Source organism: Kogia breviceps, chromosome 14 (genome assembly GCF_026419965.1).
Source record: "Kogia breviceps isolate mKogBre1 chromosome 14, mKogBre1 haplotype 1, whole genome shotgun sequence".
NCBI classification, from domain to species: Eukaryota; Metazoa; Chordata; class Mammalia; order Artiodactyla; family Physeteridae; genus Kogia; species Kogia breviceps.
In genome coordinates this window covers 43,384,924-43,400,444 of record NC_081323.1, presented here as the reverse complement: position 1 = coordinate 43,400,444, position 15,521 = coordinate 43,384,924, and positions in this window count along the sequence as shown.

Genomic DNA, 15,521 nt, shown 5'->3' with positions numbered 1-15,521 from the left:
GGGGACTTCAACAGAAGAAATGCTGAGCTGAGCCCAGCTCCAAATGTGAAATCCTGAGAACAAAAAATAGTTTTTGGTTTAAGCCACTAAATTTTGGGGTGGTTTCTTTATGAAGAAATGAGTAACTGATATAGCAGGGAAGACTCATGTGGTAAGCAGAATGGCTCCCAAAGGTGTCCATGTCCTAATCCTGGAACCTATAAATATGTTATATTACATAACAAAAGGGACTTTGCAGATGGAACTAAGGTTAAAGGCCTTAAAATAGAGAGGTTATCTTGGATTATCTGGGCCCAATCTAATCATATAAACCATTATAAACAGAGAACTTTCTCCAGCTGAAGTCAGAGAGTGTGACAGAAGGAAAAGTCAGAGAGGTTTGAACTAGAAGAAAAACTTGACTTGTTTTTGTTGGAGGACACCACATGGAAAGCACAAGAAGTAATGCAGGAAGTCTTGAAGGAGCAAAGACTGGCCTTTGACTGACATAAGAAAGGAAACTGGGACCCCAGTTTTACAATCACAGAACCTGAATTCAGCCAACAACCTGAATGGCCTTGGAAGGTGATCTGTCCCCAGAGCCTCCAGAAGGAAATGAAGCTCTGCCATCACTTTGTAGCTTTGTGAGACTTTGAGCAGAGGACTCAGCTTAGCCATGCTGTACTGAAACTTCTGACCTACAGAACTGGGAGATTATAGATGGTAGTTGTTTTGTTTATAAATGCTGCGGTGATTTGACACAGCAGCAATAGAAAACCTGCACCTGTCGTGTAAACTGACCACTGCAATGTGAGTGATGTGACAATCAAGGAGTGTTCCCCAAACAATGGGCAGATCAGGAGTCAGTCAACTGCGGAGGAAAGCAGAGAAGACTTCCTGGAAAAGGAGGAATTTGAGCTGAGCTTTGAAGGAGCACTGTCTTAGGTCAGATTCAACCCTGAGACAGGAATTTGAGAGAAAGTATTTAGTTGTTTTAAGTGATAATTAGGAAATACAAACGGAGAGTGAGAAAGTGAGACAGGGAAAGCAAAGAAGTCAATAAAAATGAATTATCAAGCAAGCTAACAATTGTAGGCAGATGCAGCTTAATCCTTCTGGGGGATGCTAAGAAAAATCATATTCAAGGGACAAAAGGGCAGGAAGATGATAAACTCCCTTCATTGTTGGTGGAGAGCTTCTCCTGGAGGCCATCAATTCCCTGGCACTTCCAGCCTGTTACATGTATATGTGGAGCAGGTGCCAACAACTAAACAAAAACTCTCAGGCAAAAAGTTGCAGGTGCTGGTAGTTGGAAGTCTGGCTAGTGTGAACTGAACCAATGGGGCAAGGGGACACCTATAACGTCTGCTGCAAGGGGAGAGGGTTTACCAGGCAAAGACCAGAGGAATTGTTCCAGTCAGAGATATGCACACAGAGGCACAAAACACAAGCAAAAGAATTTGTAAAGAGGGGCTTCCCTGCTTGGTGCAGTGGTTAAGAATCTGCCTGCCAACGCAGGGACAGGTGTTCCAAGCCCCGGTCCGGGAAGATCCCACATGCTGCGGAGCAACTAAGCCCATGCACCACAACTACTGAGCCTGCACTCTAGAACATGGGAGCCACAACCACTGAGCCCATGTGCTACAACTACTGAAGCCTGTGTGCCTAGAGCCCATGCTCTGCAACAAGAGAAGCAACCAAAATGAGAAGCCCGTGCACTGCAATGAAGAGTATCCTCCACTCGCTGCAACTAGAGAAAGGCCGCATGTAGCAACAAAGACCCAACACAGCCAAAAATAAATAAATAAATAAATAAGTAAATTTATTTTTAAAAAAAAGTTGTAAAGAGCTTAGTGGAGTTGGGTCTAGAGTCAGACAAACAAGGGTTTGAATCCTGATTCCACCTCCTCACTAGCTGTGTCTTCTTGGGCAAGTTACTTCACTGCTCTTCTTGTTTTCTGTACAATAGGTATATATATTATCTACATCACTGAGTTGTCACAAGGATTAAATTAACGTTTTGAAAGGGTATGGACCTTTATCTAACACACTATGCAAAAATTAACTCAAAATGGATCAAAGATCTAAATGTAAGAGCTAAAACTATAAAAACTCTTCAAATAAAACATAGGGCAAAGTCTTCACAACATTGGATTTGGTAATAATTTCTTGGATATGACATCAAAGGCACAGGTAACATAAACAAAATTAGACAAATTGGACTTCATAAAACTTAAAAGCTATTATGCATAAAATATCAACAGAGTGGAAAGGCAACCTACAGAATGGAAGAAAATATCAGCAAACCACATATCTGATAAGGGATTAATATTCCAAATATATAGAGAAGCTCCTAAAATTCAGCACAACAACAAAAAAATCCAATGCAAAATGGGTAAAGGACTTGAATAGACATTTCTCAAAGAAGAAATATGAATGGTCAATAAGCACATGAAACAATGCTCAACATCACTGATCATTAGGGAAATGCAAACCAAAACTGCAATGAGATACCATCTCACACCCATTTAGGATGGCTATTATACAGCAAAAACAAAAACAGAAAATAAGATTTGGTGTGAGCATGTGGAGAAATTGAAATCCGTGTACACTGATAGTGGGAATGTAAAATGGTACAGCCACTGTGGAAAATAGCATGGCAGTTCCTCAAAAAATTAAAAATAAGTTTCCCATATGATCCAGCAATTCCACTTCTGGATATATACCCCAAAGAATTGAAAGCAGAGTCGGAAAGAGGTGTTTGTACACCCATATCATAGCAGTATTTTTTGCAATAGCCAAAAGGTGAAAGAAATCGAGAGATGAATGGATAAGTAAATTGTGATATATACACACAGTGGAATATTATTCAGCCTTAAAAAGGAAGGAAATTCTGACACTATATGAACAAACCTTGAGGTCATTATGCCAAGTGAAGTAAGCCAGTCACAAAAGGGCAAATACTGTATGTTTTACTTATACGGGGTGCCTGGAATAGTCAAAATCATAGAGACAAGATGTAAAATGGTGTTTGCCAGGTGCTGGGGGCAGGAGGAATGGAGATTAGAATTTAATAAGTACAAAGTTTTAGTTTTATAAGATGAAAAATCTATGGAGATGCATGGTTGGTGATGGTTGCACAATGATATGAATGTACTTAATACCACTGAACTGTACACTTAAAAATGGTTAAGGTGGTAAATTTTATGTTATGTGTATTTTACTGTAATAAAAAGAATTGAAAGAAAAAGAGAATTAAAACAAAAGGATTTGGTTCCTGGTCAGCCCTCAATAATGGCAAATACTAACATTGTGCCATACGTGGTCAATGTTGATTAGCTGGCTCTGTCTAAGAGGAGGGTGCATGGGGATCAGGGGGGCCACTGAGGGCATCAGGTTAGAAAGGTGGGTAGCAGGTAAGAGTTACCTTTGTATTCTGTGTTTAAAAATGTGGACTTATTTGGGGGGAATATGGAACCATAATCAAGGACTTCTGAATCTTGGGGTCCATGGTTCCTAAGCCACCCATGGATAAAATTCAGGAGGTTCATGAACTTTTCACTAACTTCTAAATGAAATTGACCTTTGCTTTCAATGATGAATGTGGGTGACAAACCACAGTGCTATCAGCAAGAATTATGACTTTGTCACAGTAAAATACACACATATTTCCAGACTGCAGAATCATTGCTCCTTCAAAATCTTGGTTTTTAGGTCTGCAGTTAGATTTTGATATTTAATGCATTCATAAAGAAGCATATATGTCAAACATTTGTTAAGTTTTAAATATTTTGATAAATGCTCTTCAGTATAATTGGTTTCTTTTGAATCCCTATGTATTTTATTTTATGAATTCAAAAACATTATTCTAAGAAGGAGGTACACGAGGCTGTCAATGTGTCCATGCAAAAAAAAAAAAAAAGAACAAACAAAATCTGACACCTTTAATTGCAGTTACAGTTGGCTTTATTTCATGTGGCTTCAGTCTAGGGGTCATGATTTGATTTGCAGCATTAAATGTATTTATCTAATAATAAATTCCTTCAAGTAAGGGTTCTGACCAGATTTGCATGCTGGGGTGAAAAATGTACATCAGTGGTCCTCAGTCCACCGCCCCTGCCCCAAAAGCTGTGGCTCACCCTGGCACTGAGCTTCAGGGAGTGGGAGCCAGGTTTCCTTGGCGAGATACGCTATCTGTGGGGGAACACATGTGTGGGTGGGAAATTTCCCTCAGGTTTTCTGCTAGCACTCTCTTCACCCTCGGTGGCTACCCTTCTCTCTTCCTCCTATATAAACAGTGTGAAAAAAATATTGATACACAATACGTATTCTAGGTCTAGGAGCACAAGAGAAGGTGGTCACCATGGGTTCTTTCCAGGAAAGCAGAAGCTGAACAGACTTTATTATTTGAATAAGAGATTATGTTCTTTGTCAATCTATCAGCATGAATATGAATTCCAGTTAGATTAAAAAGGAAGGGCTTCACAGCCAAGTCTATGAGGCAGAGATGCACTACTGTTCTGGAATTCCCTTTCCTCTTCCTCCTGGAGCCTGGAGACCACATTTCCCAGACTCCCTTGCATTTGGGCAGAGCCTTGGGACTGTGTTCTGGTTAAAGGAAGGTTAGTGGATATAAAGTGTGTCATTTCCAGGATAGACTTTCCACAAGCATCCACCTTCCATGATTTTACCTCTTTTGCTGTGATCTTGGTGGGACTGATGTAATCACAAGGGTCCTTATAAATGGAAGGACAATAGAGGTCATAATATATCCCAGTTACAGAGGATGTATCTTTCCCATTAGGACCGGGAAAGTCCTGGGCCTGCCTGGGTTATGTGCTAGTTCTTGAACGAATCACTGTAGACCGGGGGATGGATGACTGGGTTGTGATTCTACCCCTGGGGTGAGGAACTGGCCCAGTCAGCCTTATCAAAGCATATGGAGTATAGTAGTTTTTCATTGCTGCTGTAGCAATTTACCACACACTTAGTGGCTTGAAATAACACAGATTTATTTTCCTACAGTTCTGGAGGTCAGAAACCTAAAAGGGGAATCACTAGACTAAAATCACGGTGTTGGTCAGGCTGCCTTCCTTTCTGAGGCTCTAGAGGAGACTCCATTTCCTTGCCTTTTCCACTTTATAGAGACCACGTGCACAGCTCGGCTCCTGCCAAATTCCTACACTTTCAAAGCCAGTAACGTCTGTGTCCTGTCTTCTTTCTGGTTCACATCTTTCTGTCTCCCTCTTCCAATAATAAAGACCTCTGTGATTACATTGGGCCCACTGAATAATCCAGGATAATCTCCCATGTCAAAGTCAGCTGACTGGCGATCTTTATTCCTTCTATAATCTTAATTTCCCTTTGCTACATAATCTAACATATTTACAGCTTCCAGGGATAGTGACATGGATATTTTGGGGGTCTATTATTCTACATACAACATAGAACAAACACAATTACAATGAAATGAAGAGAAAGGTAGTCCCCTGAAGGAAGGAATGCTGGGCAGACAAAAAGCATATGTCCTCTACCATAATTTAAGATTTAAGGGCTTGGGGGAATCCATACCAGTGCACTTCGTTTACATTTTTATTAAGCATTTGTAGCAGATATTTGTGATGTTCTACATCAGATCCTCTCAAATCATCTGATTTCAGTACACCTTTGTTAGTCAGTTCACACTTTGCCAGCATCCTTAATAAAGCATAAAGCTTTCTGCTTTCTCTAAGACAGCAGAAGGTCACTTAGACCAATTCAGGTAACTCAAAAGTTCAAGGGAATTAAGAGCCCTGAGAGCGATGATGTTCATCTAGTGGGGGATGGGGGTCAATGGTTAAAGGCCACAGCCTCCATCTTCCGGTGGATCACTTCAGATGTGCCTTCACCATGGTTCTTCAGAAGGTCCCAGCAAGACTGAGCCTAAGTTGCCTACAGTGACAATTGGCTTATTAACACCTCCGTGCTGTCTTTTCTCCCTCTCTGTCTCATTCTCTCCACTCCCTCACTTCTGCTTCCAGGGATCACCTCCCAGATAGACTACCTGCACATATGTCCTTCTCTCAGATTTTGCTTTTTTGGGGGAACCCAACTAAGGCAACACTTATCACTGATGTTTTATGGAGAGTTAGTGATACAGGTTTCTGCAGGGTAGAACCCTGCCAGTACAAACCAGTACAGCTTGTTTATAGGCATCTATTTTGACTGGCTGGCATCCATTTTGTTGGTTGGTGCCTATGCCACCCAGGTCATCTCCCACTTATGAGGTCCACATCAACACCATGACATAAATGGCCGTCCCTGACATGTCCTTCTTGGCTGGTCATGAGGTTCCAGTTCAAGACATGTGGGTAGGGAATATAAATAGCTTAAGATGAAATTCTATTGGGCCATGTGCTGAAAGGTCTGTGTACCGAAAATGGGGAGAAAAGGTTATCTGAGGTTATCTCTTTTTTTCTTTCAGTTTAGGCTGAGGTCAGGGTTGTTTATTTGAATTCTGGCAATAACCCTGGGAATTTATTTAGGTGCCAAGGGAAACATGAAGACAGTGGACTCCAGAAAGATTGTGCTCCAAGGCACAGAAGACAGCAGTTGTGAGCCCAGAGGAAGAAGCAGGGCCTCACAGAAGACATAAGAAATGCCTGATAACTTGCAAGGGGGTTCACACATTCTTTGTCAGCTGATGTGGATGTGATTTACCCTACACATTAGAGAGAGATCCGGGAGAAAGTGAAGACACAGACGGCAAGAAGACTTTTACCACCTCGCTGAAGTACAGTACCTGCAGTCCCCCAAGATGCAGCCCTTCTCATTTGTAATCCTGCCCTCTCCCCCAGGCACTGGCAGAGCTGAGAATGGGGTCTAGCTCTTAGTACCCCTGGCAGCCCCCTTCCCAGTGTCAGGAAGCAGACGCTGAGCTGAACGGTTGCATGTGGGAAGTTTATTGTGGGGTGTTTCAGGGACAATACATTTAAGGGAATACTGGGGAGAGGCTTGGGCAGATGGGGAAGTTGGCTACAACGACAGGCGCTCTGGAGCTGGGGTGGCCCTTCAGAGCTGTCCTGAATTGAGGCAACTGGTTTTTGGACACAGGCTACCCCAAGGAGGGGCACGTAGCCTTGGTTAAGGCATTTGCCAGAGGCCAGCCCTCCTGGCAGCTGAGGTGATTGCCTTGATCCTGAAGAGGGGATCTTGGTAAAGCCCCAGACGTGCATTACAATCACCCCTTGTCTCTCCAAGGTGCTCACTTTCCCACCCCCACCTTAAGTGACCTTCAACCTTCCCTGGAAATAGGAATAGTTGCTTTTACTTTAGAGATGGTGAGGGCTGGCTAAAAATGGAAAGTACAAAACAAATTTGCATTTCAATAAGTTACTCTGGCCCATGAGTGGAGTACTTTAGAGCCTTGAAAACACTTTTGCAGATGTGGTTTTATTTGATCTTTGCATTAATGGTAGTAGCACCTTGTGGCATGCAGTATCTTAGTTCCCCCACCAGGGATAAAACCCGTGGCCCCTGCATTAGGAACATGGAGTCTGAACCACTGGACCACCAGGGAAGTCCCACATCAATGTTAACATTAATAATTAACATTAAATAGGGTGGAATATTTTCCATTTTACAGATTAAAAAGCTGAGGTCAGGAGAAGGTAAATGCCTAAATGGCTAAGAGAGGAGAAAAGCCCAAGCCTTCTGACTTCCATTAGCCTTGTTTCCACCCTGCAGAGAATAACATACCTTGAGTTGTCCCACAGACACTTGTGGTGGGAAGAGGGGTGGCCAATAGTCCTGGCCTTACTTTGGGGATGCTACAAAGAATGGCAGTTTAGGAAACAGTTTCTTTATAAAGAGGAGAGCTTTCTAAAGGCCCCGTTTAGATCCAAATGCCCCAGGAAGGAAGAAGTATGCCAGTTTCAGCTGTGGTACAAGATCCCTTTCCTCTGGGACAGCAGGGAGGTCTGTGGAGGGGACACCGGGGAAGGACAGGGCAGGAAGGTCAAGAAGAAGAACTGGGTAGAAACAACCTGCTTCTCAACTTGCTTCTTAACAAAGTAGAGCACATATTCGTTGGGTGTTCTCCATCTTCCTCATCCTCTCTGAACCCTGGAGGGCATTATCATCAGAAGCCCAGTTGGGGGCAGTGCTGAGAGAGATGATTCCATTTGGGAGCAGGAATCCTGGCAGGACTTGTATAGGGAACTTGGGTCCAGGTGCCTGGCCTCCCTTTCTTCACCTGAGAGGCAGATGGTGCTGGGAGAATCAGGTGTCAGGAGAACCAGGTGAATGTAAAATCTTTGAAGGGGTTAAGAGAGCAGAATGGGGGAGTCACTGGATATTCTTTCTTGGATGTTGTGGGATGGGCCTTTAAGGTGACACCCTAACCTATAAACCCTACGTAAAGAGTCCATATATGGTACATGACTCTTTTTGGTTTATTGCAGCTCTATTTACGATAGCCAGGACATGGAAGCAACCTAAGTGTCCATCAGCAGTTGAATGGATAAGGAAGATGTGGAACATATATACAATGGAATAGTACTCAGCCATAAAAAGAAATGAAACTGAGTTATTTGTAATGAGGTGGATAGACCTGGAATCTGTCATACAGAGTGAAGTAAGTCAGAAGGATAAAAACAAATACCGTATGCTAACACATATATATGGAATCTAAAAAAAAAAAAAATGTCATGAAGAGATTAGTGGTAGGATGGGAATAAAACACAGACCTACTAGAGCATGGACTTGAGGAAATGGGGAGGGGGAAGGGTAAGCTGTGACGATGTGAGAGAGTGGCAGGGACATATACACACTACCAAATGTAAATTAGATAGCTAGTGGGAAGCTGCAGCATAGCACAGGGAGTTCACCTCTGTGCTTTGTGACCACCTAGAGGGGTGGGATAGGGAGGGTGGGAGGGACGGTGGGAGGGAGGGTGACACAAGAGGGAAGAGTTATGGGAACATATGTATATGTATAACTGATTCACTTTGTTGTAAAGGAGAAACTAACACACTATTGTAAAACAGTTATACTCAAATAAAGATGTTAAAAAAAAAAAAGAGTCCATATATGGATGTTCTGAGCAATTTTGTCTGCGGATTATGTCAGCCTGTGTGTCGCTTAAAAAGAGTTGTATTAGACTGGCCACTCTGAAAAGCCATCTTTGAGATGTTTTTTGAGTGGCCTTTAAGAAGGCCACCTCTGCATGCCTCTTGTCACTGGAGTCTCCCACATGCATGGGATCTCCTGCATGCCCCACTATCTCCAAGGTCACTGTCCAGGACTGAAAGGAGAAGGAGTTGTAGAGGAGGCAAGAATGAGACACCCCTGCTAATGGAATGCTAAGGCGAGAAACGTAGCAGGCAATTAACGGGAAGAAGAAGAAGAGGAAGACAGCCATAATGAGGACCAGGATGGAGATGAAGGTGAGGAGTCTGGGGCACCTATGGCAACCGGGTGATGATATTGACACCAATGAAAATAACTAGATGGAAACAAAGGAAAGAGAGACAGAGACAGAGAGAGAGACACACACAGAGAGAGAAGAGAGTAAGGCCACTGTGACCTATCCACCTGGTCACTTTCCACCTGTGTCTCAGAATCTAAAGGTGGTAACTGTCAGGGAGGAGGCGGTTTCCTCCTCTAGTCCTCTTGAGTTCTTGTGGCTGGACTAATAATAAAATCCACACAAGACAGATAAACAGGAGAAAAAGAAATACATTTTAGGGCTTCCCTGGTGGCGCAGTGGTTGAGAGTCCGCCTGCTGATGCAGGAGACGCGGGTTCGTGCCCTGGTCTGGGAGGATCCCACATGCTGCGGAGCGGCTGGTTCCGTGAGCCATGGCCGCTGGGCCTGCGCGTCCGGAGCCTGTGCTCCGCAACGGGAGAGGCCACGGCAGTGAGAGGCCCGCATACCACAAAAAAAAAAAAGAAAAAAAGAAATACATTTTAATTCATGTGCATGGAGGTCCCATAGGAATGGGACCTAAGAAGTGACCAAAGCAGGCAGCTTTTATACTTTTCAGACAAAAAAACAAGGAATATGTGAGGAATTGATAGGACAGAGAAACTTAGGTTTTGGGTGCTTAATTAGTGAAGAATCTAATCAGAGTTTGGGATTGGGGTAGTAAATGAAAGAAGTAACAAGGTTTGTTGATATAGGCCATCAGCCCTGAATCCCCATCTCTGATCATAAGGGTGTCCTTCTACCTCCAGATGCATGGAGTGCACCTTTCACGTGAGATTTATTTCCTGCTTTTCAGGGAAATAGAGAAGGTTCAGTGATTCCTTCTTGCAACGACTGCTTCTCAAGCGATTTTGATGCAAAATAATTAGTTATGCCATTGTGGCATATTTAGGGGTGGCCGCCCTGAGCCCCAGCATCACCTTGGAGTAATTTCCGGCCTGTCTGACCACTGTTGGCAGGGCCACCTGCAGGTGACACATGCTGTCCACCACCCAACCAGAACCACAACATGAATATGCAGCAAGGGAGGAAGAAAGAACCAAAAATTCCAAGGCTCTGCTTGTTTCCTTAAAAGTAGTTTGAAAAGGGTTTTTTTTTTGTATTTTAAAATTACTCTTTATATTTGTGTTAAGAGTCAGCTTTGTTTAATGATCTTGGATTACCAAACAAGGCTTCAAAGCATTCTCTGTCTTTACTTTACTTGTGGTGTGACCATGTTCGTTGTAATCTCAAAGAAGAAAAAACAATCTTATTCTGAGCATCCATTACCTTTTTTTTTTTTTTTTTTTTGCGGTACGCAGGCCTCTCACTGTTGTGGCCTCTCCCATTGCAGAGCACAGGCTCCGGACGCTCAGGCTTAGCGGCCATGGCTCACGGGCCCAGCAGCTCCACGGCATGTGGGATCTTCCCGTACCGGGGCACGAACCCATGTCCCCTGCATCGGCAGGCGGACTCTCAACCACTGCTCCACCAGGGAAGCCCCCATTACCTTTTATTGTGTGTATGTTGTGGGGACCCACTTGGAACCCCAGAGTTAGTATAAAGGTTAGTTTGAGCTGAAGACATTTAAGATTCAACAAATGCAGAAAAAAGCCTCTTCAAGCTTCCCTTTTCTGACTAAAAGCAGCACTGTCTGGGAAATGAAGCTACCATAAATCCCCTTGGGGAGGGGGAGGGGGCTATGGCTTTGAAGAAGACAGAGAAACCTCTCATACCTGTGTAGACAAACATTATCACAAACTTATCTCCCATCTGTTCTTCTAAAAATCCATGTGTCTTTTATAAAGAAACCCATTTGTTCTTCCCATAGAAGCCGTTTCTCCACTCTCCCTTTCCCCTACTAAGTTAGGTATATAAGCCTTTAATTTTAACCATTTGACAAGTCAGCTGCTTCTTTTATTGGCTCCTGTATCCACATAAGATAAACTTTTTCACCCTGTAATCTAGCTTTTGTCAGTTTCATTCACAGTCTCCAGGTATTGAACCTAAGAGAGTAGAAGTTTTTCCTCCCCTACAATGTATTTAACTAAACTATAAGTAGTATAAGATTTGTATAAAGTGGTTAAAAAGGCCAGTGATGAAAGTTTCTTATGTTCTGCCTTTTAAATTTATTTGTTTAGCTTGTTTGATGTGTGTATGAAACGATGTTGTCCAACAATTTGCTGGAATTTTACTTTGCTGAGTTTTTCTAACAACAACAAACAACAGATAATAATTACAGTGTACCTACTGTGTGCCAAGTATCATTCTAGGTCCTTTACAGATACTGATTCATCACAACTCCATGGTGTATATAGATGCAAAAATGGAGGGATATAGAGGTCAAAAATAACTCACCCAAGGTCACGCAGCCAAGAGGCACCTCCATGGTCACTTGAGAAATCATGACCTTATCTAGAAGCATCTCAGAAATAGATCCAAGGATATTAGAGACCCCTGGACTCTAAAACCCAAGAAGCCTCTTCTCTTTCCACTGTGACATTCCCAAATTGGAGATGTACAATCTTTTCTGTAGTTCTGTTTTTCAAAATATTTTCTTACCCTGGGTTTAAGGAGAAAGCACATTTTCTCTTCCCCTTTCAATTCCAAGTTAATCCTTTGCACTGTAGGATTTCCTCACAGGCTCCTCATTCCATTGTTTTGCTCTCTTCCTTTTAACAGCCTGTCTTTGTTTCTTTGTTATGCCTCTAGCTATCTTTTCTTCTGAGAGTATTTTAGAGAGTGTTTTACTTGTCCTGAGGGTGGTCTACCTGTGAAGGCAGGTGTTCTGTCCATGAGGTGGACCAAAACACAACTGCAAAGGCATTTGGTTCTTGGAGTTGAACTATTTTGTGAAGGTTGTGAACCACATAGAAATGGGCAAGTATCCCTACCCTTTCTTCACATCTCTGTCAGAGCACAATGAATAGTTGTTGAATTGCGCTGCAATGACTAAGCATATGAAACCGAGTCCCCCTAAAGCCCAGTTCCCTTACTGACTTTATGATTAATCTCTCTATCCAAAACTTTATTCTCTCTCATCCCCTATATCCTCAATCCTGCATTAACTGAATGCCAATGAACCAGTCAGATGACTAAAATTGCTGTTGTTGATAACATCATTAATGTACTAAAGTTGCTATTATAGACACCACCACTAATGTACAAACTCAGGTTGTTTCTCCAGGGCAAGATGAGTGAATGGACCCTCAAGCCATTGACCATGTGGCCTGAGAATTGTAAACCAGAGGCATCCTGACTTCCAAAACTTGATTAAGAAATATCAAGACTATGATTAATCCCAGCCTCTTTGTTCTTCCTCTTTAAAAAACCCCCTAACTCAGAGACCAAGCTGGAGTGGATCTGAGGCTTGTTTCCTACTCCCTTGCTTTGTTCCCTGCAAATAAACTCTGTATTTTCCTTCACCACAACCCCCATCAGTAGCATGGGCTCACTTGCCCATGTCACTTAGTCACTTAGTCACCAAAGTAGGACCAGCTATTTTGAGTGTCCTAGAGGAGGGGTGGGGTGGGTAAGGCTCAGGTTTCCGGGCTTTACCTTCATTAATATATACATATATATTTTTAATGATGTTTTCAAACCATCATACAAATTATTATTGTTTATTTATTTATTTTTGGTTGCGTTGGGTCTTTGTTGCTGCGCATGGGCATTCTCTAGTTGTGGCGAACGGGGCCTACTCTTCGTTGCGGCTTCTCATTGTGGTGGCTTCTCTTGCTGTGGAGAATGGGATCTAGGTGCCCAGTCTTCAGTAGTTGTGGCATGAGGGCTCAGTAGTTGTGGCTTGAGGGCTCCAGAGCACAGGCTCAGTAGTTGTGGCACACGGGCTTAGATGCTCCACGGCATGTGGGTTCTTCCCGGACCAGGGATCGAACCCGTGTCCCCTGCATTGGCAAGCAGATTCTTAACCATTGCACCACCAATGAAGTGCCTACCTTTATTGATATTTGACAAGTGATTACTGACTGGGCTCTCTGCCAGGCTCTGCACTGGGCATTCAGCTACAACGTGGAATGATTCAACAATGATAAATATGAACTTCTATGTATTCATGCATGAATGTATACAGTCAGTCAACTTGTCATTCTGTTCAGTAAACATCTATGTGTCCAGAACTGCCTGGGATTTGGAGAAACAAAGATAAATAAGATTATCTTAAGGAATTTACAGCCAAAAAAGGAAGACAGATAAAGTAACAGGTAGGAAGCTGCTGCAGTAAGAGACTGAATATTCCATAAAACCCAAGGAAGATTCAAAGTCAAATAAACCTTTGTTTCCCTCTTTATGGTGTTACTAATCTGTTTCTAAAAGTCTTGGTTAGATGACTTTCCTGTTAATAAGTCATCATTCTTCCTTTCTTAATGAAGTGATAGTACAGTTGCTTTTCCCCGTTATAGTTAGGATTATTTGGAAATAGGTGAAACACAAAGGAAGAGAGAGAGAGAGAGAGACTAATATAACAGCACACTGACAGGAAAGTTAATAGAGATTCTTTCTCCAAACTCCAAGAAATTTCCCAGAATACAAAAAGTTTCATTGTTGTCTTCATGGTAATTTTATCACATCAATATGTTCATTGCCTAGAGTGTCTCATGGATTTTTCTGCTGATACAGCTTTAATGAGTGAGGATCTTCATTCTTCAACAATCTAAAACCCAACTCTAACTTTCCTTGCAGAACAAAGAGAATGGATTCCAGGAATATCACATCACTTATATTTCCATTACTTCAATCTGGAAACTTCACAACTGGAGATGATAAAGTAAGATTTTTGTCCAAGCTGCAACTTTTATTTTTTGAATTTTATTTAATTTATTTTTTTATACAGCAGGTTCTTTAATTAGTTATCCATTTTATATATATTAGTGTATATATGTCAATCCCAATCTCCCAATTAATCACACCACCACCACCCCACGACACTTCCCCCCATGGTGTCCATACGTTTGTTCTCTACATCTGTGTCTCTATTTCTGCTCTGCAAACCAGTTCATCTGTACCATTTTTCTAGGTTCCACATATATGCATTAATAAACGATATTTGTTATTCTCTTTCTGACTTACTTCACTCTGTATGACAGTCTCTAGATCCATCCACGTCTCTACAAATGATAAAATTTCATTCCTTTTTATGGCTGAGTAATATTCCATTGTATATATGTACCACATCTTCTGTATCCATTCATCTGTCAATGGGCCTTTAGGTTGCTTCCATGACCTAGCTATTGTAAAGAGTCCTGCAATGAACATTGGGGTGTATGTGTCTTTTCGAATTATGGTTTTCTCTGGGCATATGCCCAGTAGTGGGATTGCTGGGTCATATGGTAATTCTATTTTTAGCTTTTTAAGAAACCTCCATACTGTTCTTCATAGTGACTGTATCAATTTACAATCTCACCAACAGTGCAAGAGGGTTCCCTTTTCTCCACACCCTCTCCAGCATTTGTTGCTTGTAGATTTTCTGATGATGCTCATTCTAACTGCTGTCAGGTGATACCTCATTGTAGTTTTGATTTGCATTTCTCTAATAATTAGTGATGTTGAGCAGCTTCTCATGTGCTTCTTGGCCATCTGTATGTCTTCTTTGGAGAAATGTCTATTTAGATCCTCTGCCCACTTTTTTTTTTTTTTTTTTTTTTTTATTTTTTTTTTTTTTTTTATTTTTTTTTTTTTTTTTTCTTTTTCTCTGCCCACTTTTTGATTGCATTGTTTGTTTTTTTTTAATATTGAGCTGCATGAGCTGTTTATATATTTTGGAGATTAATCCTTTGTCCATTGATTCATTTGCAAATATTTTCTCCCATTCCGAGGGTTGTCTTTTTGTCTTGTTGGTAGTTTCCTTTGCTTTGCAATAGCTTTGAAGTTTCATTGGGTCCCATTTGTTTATTTTTGTTTTTATTTCCATGTCTCTAGGAGCTGGGTCAAAAAAGATCTTGCTGTGATTATGTCAAAGAGTGTTCTTCCTATGTTTTCCTCAAGAGTTTTATAGAGTCCAGTCTTACATTTAGGTCTCTAATCCATTTTGAGTTTATTTTTGTGTATGGAGTTAGGGAGAGTTCTAGTTTCATTCTTTTACA